The sequence below is a fragment of the Salmo salar genome, chromosome 04, assembly GCF_965601325.2.
Source record: "Salmo salar chromosome 04, fSalSal1, whole genome shotgun sequence".
Classification (NCBI taxonomy): Eukaryota; Metazoa; Chordata; class Actinopteri; order Salmoniformes; family Salmonidae; genus Salmo; species Salmo salar.
In genome coordinates this window covers 69555878-69564142 of record NC_138294.1, presented here as the reverse complement: position 1 = coordinate 69564142, position 8265 = coordinate 69555878, and the positions used below count along the sequence as shown (strand labels likewise).

Sequence of the window (8265 nt, the reverse complement as noted above, 5' to 3'; positions counted from 1 at the left end):
GGTGTAGGAGAGAGGGGGAATCCACGATCTATACCCAGAAAGGGCCACTGTCATGACAACACAAACAGCTTACAGACTGTAGGCAATTAAGATCACAGTTATGAAAACTGAGGACACTAAAGAGGCCTTTCCACTGACTCTGAAAAACACCAAAAGAAAGATGCCCAGGGTCCCTGCTCATCTGCGTGAACGAGCCTTAGGCATGCTGCAAGGAGGCATGAGGACTGCACATGTGGTCAGGGCAATAAATTGCAATGTCTGTACTGTGAGATGCCTAAGACAGCGCTACAGGGAGACAGGACGGACAGCTGATCGTCCTTGCAGTGGCAGACCACGTGTAACAATGCCTGCACAGGATCGGTACAGCCGAACATCACACCTGCAGGACAGGTACAGGATGCCAACAACTGCCCGAGTTACACCAGGAACGCACAATCATTTCATCAGTGCTCAGACTGACCGCAATTGGCTGAGAGAGGCTGGACTGAGGGCTTGTAGGCCTGTTGTAAGGCAGGTCCTCACCAGACATCACCGGCAACAATGTCGCCTATGGGCACAAACCCACTGTCACTGGACCAGACAGGACTGGCAAAAAGTGTTTTTACTGACGAGTCGCGGTTTTGTCTCACCAGGGGTGATGGTCGGATTCGTGTTTATCGTCGCAGGAATGAGCGTTACACCGCGGCCTGTACTTTGGAGCGGGATCGATTTGGAGGTTGAGGGTCCGTCATGGTCTGGGGCGGTGTGTCACAGAATCATCGAACTGTGCCTGCAATGACAACAAGCTATCTCAACGCTGTGCATTACAGGGAAAACATCCTTTTATTTTTTATTTTACCTTTTATTTAACTAGGCAAGTCAGTTAAGAACAAATTCTTATTTTCAATGACGGCCTAGGAACAATGGGTTAAATGCCTTGTTCAGGGGCAGAACGACTGGCTGAGCCTTCTCTCTGGCTTTGAGAATTATAAAAATTTGCAGATGTTTGTTTGTCACTTATGATTTGTTGGTAGGATGGGCTTCTTGAGAGGAGTCTTCTAGAAGGCTCTGCTCAAAGCTATTTCTTATCAACCTGGCAGATTCAAACATGGATCTCGTGCTGAATGTCGCTGACCGCTGTCTTCACCCCCTACGTGTACCCGTCACCATGGCCCGAGGAAAGATCATCAGCCTATTGTTAGTCACAAACCTGGGGGCCGTGGTCCTCTACCTGGGCCTGGGGTGGCTAAGCTACCACCACTTCATCTTTGACCGCAACCTCAGGAAACATCCACAGTTTCTAAAGGTATTTCCTTCTTTATTATACTTGTAGCCTGGTCCCAGAGCTTGTTAGACGTCACACCTGTAGGACTTCAAGAGCATGAACAGATCTGGGACCAGGATAAAATCTAGTTTTATGCAATTGAACTACAACAAACAGTTTATGAAGAGCACCCAGGAAGGTTTATTGTCATACTTTTAAGGTTACTACCGGAGTTGGCATTTTGCTTCTTGGTTACTATTCTTCCCAAGTATTTTCTCAAATGTACTGATCTCAGATCATTGTTGGACCTCAGAACCAGGTGCTCCGGGAGATCAAATACGCCATGACCTCGCTACCTATAGTCAGTATACCCACTGTGGCATTTTTCCTTGAGGCAAGCTCTGACAACGTTGAAGAATCTCCCATGGGTAAGACAACGCTGCGTTCACCGACGCTCAGACTGTAATGTTTAAACTATTCATAGTTGTTATGATACTAATGGTGGTTAGTTTTTTTCAGGTTGACCCTTTGTGCTTCTCAGCATGATTCCCTTCCTGTTATTCACAGACGGGTGCATCTATTGGATTCATCGGTTTCTTCACCACAAGCGTATTTACAAGGTGAGGATTATAAAGTCTTGTTAACTATGGAAGTGTAGTACTGGGTACAGATAATTGCCAAAATAAAGGAAACCCAAACATAGTGTCTTAATAGGGAGTTGGGACACCACGAGCCAGAATGGCTTCAATGCACCTCGGCATAGATTCTGGAACTCTATTGGAGTGGTACGACACATTCCTCAGAGAGAAATTCCATAATTTGTTGTTTTTCTTGATGGTGGTGAAAAATGCTATCGCAGGCGCCGCTCCAGAATCTCCCATAAGTGTTCAATTAGGTTGATCTGGTGACTGACACGGCCATGGCATATGGTTTACATCATTTTCAAGCTCATCAAAACATTTAGTGACCACTTGTGCCCTGTGGATGGGGGCATTGCCATCCTATACGGGCATAGCCATAAAATTTTAAAAAAAAAGAATGGCCTGCCCACCATTTTTATAAATGACCCTAAGCATCATGGGATGTTATTTGCTTAATTAACTCAGGAACCACATCTGTGTGCAAACACCTGCTTTCATTATACTTTGTTTCCTTTATTTTTGCAGTTACCTGTAGGTCCCTTCACAGACAATGGCGAAAGTGCATGTACTACCACAAACTCCTCATTTGCCACGTTCGCCGTATTGTACAGTGTACGGTTACTATTTTTTTGTATCAACATTTATACAGTATACTTGATCCAAATTCTAGCTCCAAGACAGGTGGAACTTGAAAAAAACTAAAGTAGATTAGGATGATTTATTGGCGCTGTCGTGTCTTTGGCTATGCCGGATTAAGTGATATGACATGCTAACTTGTAAAATGATTTCTCTGTAATTAATATTACCTGATTAAGCTAATCATTTAAATGTAATTAACTAGAAAGTCGGGGCACCACGGAAGAACGTTTATAGAGCTGTTATCTTCCGAATAAACTCTTAAAATACTTTGTAATATTTTACATCGATAGCAGTCAATATTAACCCTTGATTTATTTTCAGTCTCATAATGAAAGTTGTAAGTTCTTGGCTATCTTCACGAACCCTGGCTAACAAGTTGAATCAGCAATACAAAATTGGGTTTAATCATTTATTTACTAAATACCTAACTAATCACACAGAATTACAAATACACAGAATACAAATGATGTCATACAGAAAACGTCCCGGTAGACGGAACAGATATGACGGCTGGTTACACAAAGGAAAGGGGGTTGGGCTTGCATGAAAGAGCGGGAAGATTTAGGAACAGAGAAACAGCAGCTATGCTATCGTAAATACATTATCTTATGCATTCTAAATTACCGCCCATTTGGAAAAGGAAAATGCAATAAATATTTACTCTGAGCTGCGCTTCGGTAGATTGGTCGTAGATGCTGGCCGGGTTGGCCAACAGATCTCCCTGTTTTATGAAGAATGTCAATGGTGGTCGATTGGATACGTGGTGGTATCTTCGTCTGGATGTTAGACTGGATTCGTCCGTCCTTTCCTAGCCCACGTTACAGCGGCCGCTGCTAACTCAACGGCTAGGAAGTAGCACTTCTGTAGTGAATAAGCTCAAAGTTCATACCAGTTCATACCATAGCTCACGCCAAGGTTGGCTTAGTTGACTTGACATGTGTGTCCTTCTAACGTAGAGGCTGCAGACCTCCAGTACTGGAACTACGTGGTTATCTTTTCGTCAAAGGATTATATAGTGGGGAGGGGGAGGGAGGTGTTTCATCGTTTATAACCCCTGTCTCTTCACAGGGTTGGGTTACTGATCGAGCAGGGCACTTTCCTTATGAAAACCCAAATCTCTCATTCGGAAGCTAAAATTACATTTCATCTCCTAACAAACATTTTCAATATCAAACATTTCAATTGCATAACAATTCCATGTGACTCTGATAACTAGAGGGTGTATACTTTCTCAGATACAGTTTATGTCGTCCTGTCATCAGTCATAATGTCTCAGATGACAACCGAACTGACATACATACTCATTACGTTCCCAAGCATATTTCCAACTGGTTTTATTAACAAAATGTGGTACCTTTCTCCATTTGTTTGATGTTCCCAGACTCTCTATATTTAACAGGACAGCAGTCCTTCAGTAGGGTCAGTAAGAGAGGGGAAGGGGGAAAGGTATTTATGGGGGGGGGTCATAAACCTTACCCACAGGCCAACGTCATGACAGCGCATTGAACCATGTCGCCGTTTAAAAACTCTGAATAGTGCTCAAACAATGTCATATCTGAATTCCTCCATATTAATGCACCTTCGCCATTGAAAGTGGATTGTTGCTGTATAAGTGATGTTGGAGGTGCAGTATTACAAATCAGTATACAATAATCGACAAACACTGTATATTAAAAATGCACTATGCTGAAATCGCTCTGCCACTTCCTGACAAAACAAGCAACTGTAGTGTAGAGAATCATTGTACCATCTAAACCGCTGTGAAATATATTTTCAATAACCCAAAATATTGTATTTTCAGCTATTTGACGCTGGTGTACAAATCCGAAAGTAGAAGATGCTAAAACAAAAAGGTATGGGAAGCATAGAAGATGCTACCACATCTTAGACTTTCTTTCAATGAGAGACCGATCTAAAATTCACATTTCTATGTGAATTTGGTCAGGTCACCCAAGAAGTTACACATATTGCAGCTTTAATAAGTCATATCATTTTGCTCATTCTCTTATGGAGTTAACATTGCCTTAAAGTTGATTAATAGTGATCCCTTAACACGGCAATCCCGTTAACGGGATAGATTTGACAACATCCGGTGAAATTGCAGAGCACCAAATTCAAACTTCAGAAATAACAATATTCAACATTCACGAAAATATTAGTGTAATACATCAAAATAAAGCTTAACTTCTTGTTAATCCTGCCGATATATCAGATTTCAAAAAGCCTTTATGACGAAAGCAAACCATGTGATTATCTGAGGACAGCGCCCCGCATACAAACACATGAAAATAATTTTTCAACCAGGCAGGTGCGACACAAAAGTCAGAAATAACGATATAATATATGCCTTACCTTTGAAGATCTTCTTTTTGCAATCCCAAATGTCTCAGTGACACAATGAATGGTCGTTTTGTTCGATAAATTCCTATATCCCCAAAATGTCAATTTATTTGATTCAGAAATACACCGGTTCCAACTCACCCAACATGACTACAAAGTATCTAATAAGTTACCTGTGAACTTGGTCCAAACATTTCAAACAACATTCCTAATCCAACCTCAGGTATCCTAAAATGTAAATAATCTATCAAATTTAAGACAGGATAATCTGTTTCCAATACCGAAGAAAAATAACACGGAGCGCGCTCCTGTTTACATGCAACAAAAGACTAGGGACCTTCAGAATGACACGTACAAAGAACAGTACTACTTCTTCATTTCTCAAAAGAAAAACATCGACCAATTTCTAAAGACTGTTGACATCTAGTGGAAGCCATAGGAATTGCAACCAGTTCCTGATAAATAGGGCTTCCCATAGAAAAGTATTGGAAAATCCTATGACCTCAATTTTTTCCCCTGGATGGTTTGTCCTCGGGGTTTCGCCTGCCAAATCAGTTCTGTTATACTCAGACATTATTTTAACAGTTTTAGAAACTTTAGAGTGTTTTCTATCCAAATATTCATATCGTAGCTTCTGGGCCTGAGTAACAGGCAGTTTACTTTGGGCATGCTTTTCATCTGGACGTCAAAATACTGCCCCCTTGCCTTAAGAAGTTAACAAATGTGCACGTTTGCCCCTCCATTTCTTGGCCTATATATTGTTGCTAAATACTTGTGTATGTAATGTACAGTGGTAGAACAAAAGCAATGCTATTTCTTTGATACCCATGTGTATTGTCTGCTGGTCCTAGCCTCAATTGCTGGCACACTTGAAAGTGATCAAACGGGGTCCTATGTTTTGTATGCCATTTATTCCTCAGCAAATATGTTTTTAAATACAATTCCTTTTGGAATCCTGCTCACTTAAATTAACACTCTGTGATGTGTTCCCTCCCCTCAGCACTTCCACAAGCCGCACCACGTGTGGAAGATCCTCCACACTGTTTGCCAGCCACGCCTTCCACCCACTTGATGGCTTCCTGCATGGCCTGCCTTACCACGTCTACCCCTTTCTCTTCCCCCTGCACAAGGTGCTCTACCTGGCCCTCTACATCTTCGTCAACATTTAGACCGTGTCCGTCCATGATGGCGACTACCCCGGCCCACTGAAGGAGGTGGTCAACGGGGAGGCACACCACACGGACCACCACCATCTCTTCTTTGACGTCAACTACGGCCAGTACTTCACCCTGTGGGACCGCATTGGTGGGTCTTACCGCAACCCCTCGGTACTTGAAGGGAAGGGCCCCCTCGACTGCATTCGCAGACTGACGGCTGAGGGGAAGATGAGCACTAATAGGGCTAATGCTAACGCCAATGTGCACACAAATGGGCATGCTAACGGAAACAGTACGAAGAGCAAGGAGGAGTAGTTTGTACATGTGGTCTAGTGTCATGATGAATGAGTGCTTAGCTGGTAACGCTAAGCTAGTTGTCATTGATAAGGAATAGCTTACGTTTTTTATTTTTTTATTTAACCTTTTATTTAACCAGGTAGGCCAGTTGAGAACAAGTTCTCATTTACAACTGCAACCTGGCCAAGATAGAACAAAGCAGTGTGACACAAACAACACAGTTACACATGGGATAAACAAACGTACAGTCAATAACACAATAGAAAAGTCTATTTACAGTGTGTGCAAATGTAGTAAGATTAGGGAGGTAAGGCAATAAATAGGCCATAGCGGTAAAATAATTACAATTAAACACTGGAGTGATAGATGTGCAGAAGATGAATGTGCAAGTATAGATAATGGGGTGCAAAGGAGCATTTTTTTGTTATATCAATATGGGGATGAGGTAGTTGGGTGGGCTATTTACAGGTGCAATGATCGGTAAGCTGCTCTGACAGCTGATGCTTAAATTTAGTGAGGAAGATATGTCTCCAGCTTCAGTGACTTTTGCAAATTCGTTCCAGTCATTGGCAGCAGAGAACTGGAAGGAAAGGCGGCCAAAGGAGGAGTTGGCTTTTGGGGTGACCGGCGATATATACCTGCTGGAGCGTGTGCAATTGGTGGATGCTGCAATGGTGACCAGTGAGCTGAGATAAGGTGGGTCTTTACCTAGCAAAGACTTATAAACAGCAAAAAAAGAAATGTCCCCTCACTGTCAACTGCGTTTATTTTCAGCAAACTTAACATGTGTAAATATTCGCATGAACATGAGATTCAACAACTGACACATAAACTGAACAAGTTCCACAGACATGTGACTAACAGAAATTGAATAAATTGTCCCTGAACAAAGTGGGGGGGGGTCAAAAGTAACAGTCAGTATCTGGTGTGGCCACCAGCTGCATTAAGTACTGCAGTGCATCTCCTCCTCATGGACTGCACCAGATTTGCCAGTTCCTGCTGTGAGATGTTACCCCACTCTTCCACCAAGGCACCTACAAGTTCCCCGGACATTTCTGGGGGGAATGGCCCTAGCCCTCACCCTGCGATCCAACAGGTCCCAGACGTGCTCAATGGGATTGAGATCCGGGCTCTTCGCTGGCCATGGCAGAACACTGACATTCCTGTCTTGCAGGAAATCAATCACGCACAGAACGAGCAGTATGGCTGGTGGCATTGTCATGCTGGAGGGTCATGTCAGGATGAGCCTGCAGGAAGGGTACCACATGAGGGAGGAGGATGTCTTCCCTGTAACGCACAGTGTTGAGATTGCCTGCAGTGACAACAAGCTCAGTCCGATGATGCTGTGACACCCCAGACCATGACAGACCCTCCACCTCCAAATCGATCCTGCTCCAAAGTACAGGCCTCGGTGTAACGCTCATTCCTTCGACGATAAACGCGAATCCGACCATCACCCCTTGTGAGACAAAACCGCGACTCGTCAGTGAAGAGCACTTTTTGCCAGTCCTTTCTGGCCCAGCGACGGTGGATATGTGCCCTTAGGCGACGTTGTTGCCGGAGATATCTGGTGAGGACCTGCCTTACAACAGGCCTACAAGCCCTCAATCCAGCCTCGCTCAGCCTACTGCAGACAGTCTGAGCACTGATGAAAGGATTGTGCATTCCTGGTGTAACTCAGGCAGTTGTTGTTGCCATCCTGTACCTGTCCTGCAGGTGTGATGTCCGGATGTACCGATCCTGTGCAGGTGTTGTTACACGTGGTCTGCCACTGCGAGGACGATCAGCTGTCCGTCCTGTCTCCATGTAGCGCTGTCTTAGGCGTCTCACAGTACGGACATTGCAATTTATTGCTCTGGCCACATCTGCAGTCCTCATGCCTCCCTTCAGCATGCTTAAGGCCCCTTCACGCAGATGAGCAGGGACACTGGGCATCTTTCTTTTGGTG

The 8265-nt window shown here is 43.8% G+C and overlaps 1 non-coding gene and 1 pseudogene across 1 annotated transcript; both read left to right on the top strand.

The window, feature by feature from the left end:
- Positions 1–1087: 1087 nt before the first annotated feature.
- Positions 1088–6335, top strand: LOC106603646 (lathosterol oxidase-like; annotated as a pseudogene).
- On the top strand, positions 5600–5734 carry LOC123742648 (small nucleolar RNA SNORA57). Its single transcript, XR_006769798.1, has one exon. It is a non-coding gene; the product is annotated as a small nucleolar RNA SNORA57 (small nucleolar RNA).
- Positions 6336–8265: the final 1930 nt, after the last annotated feature.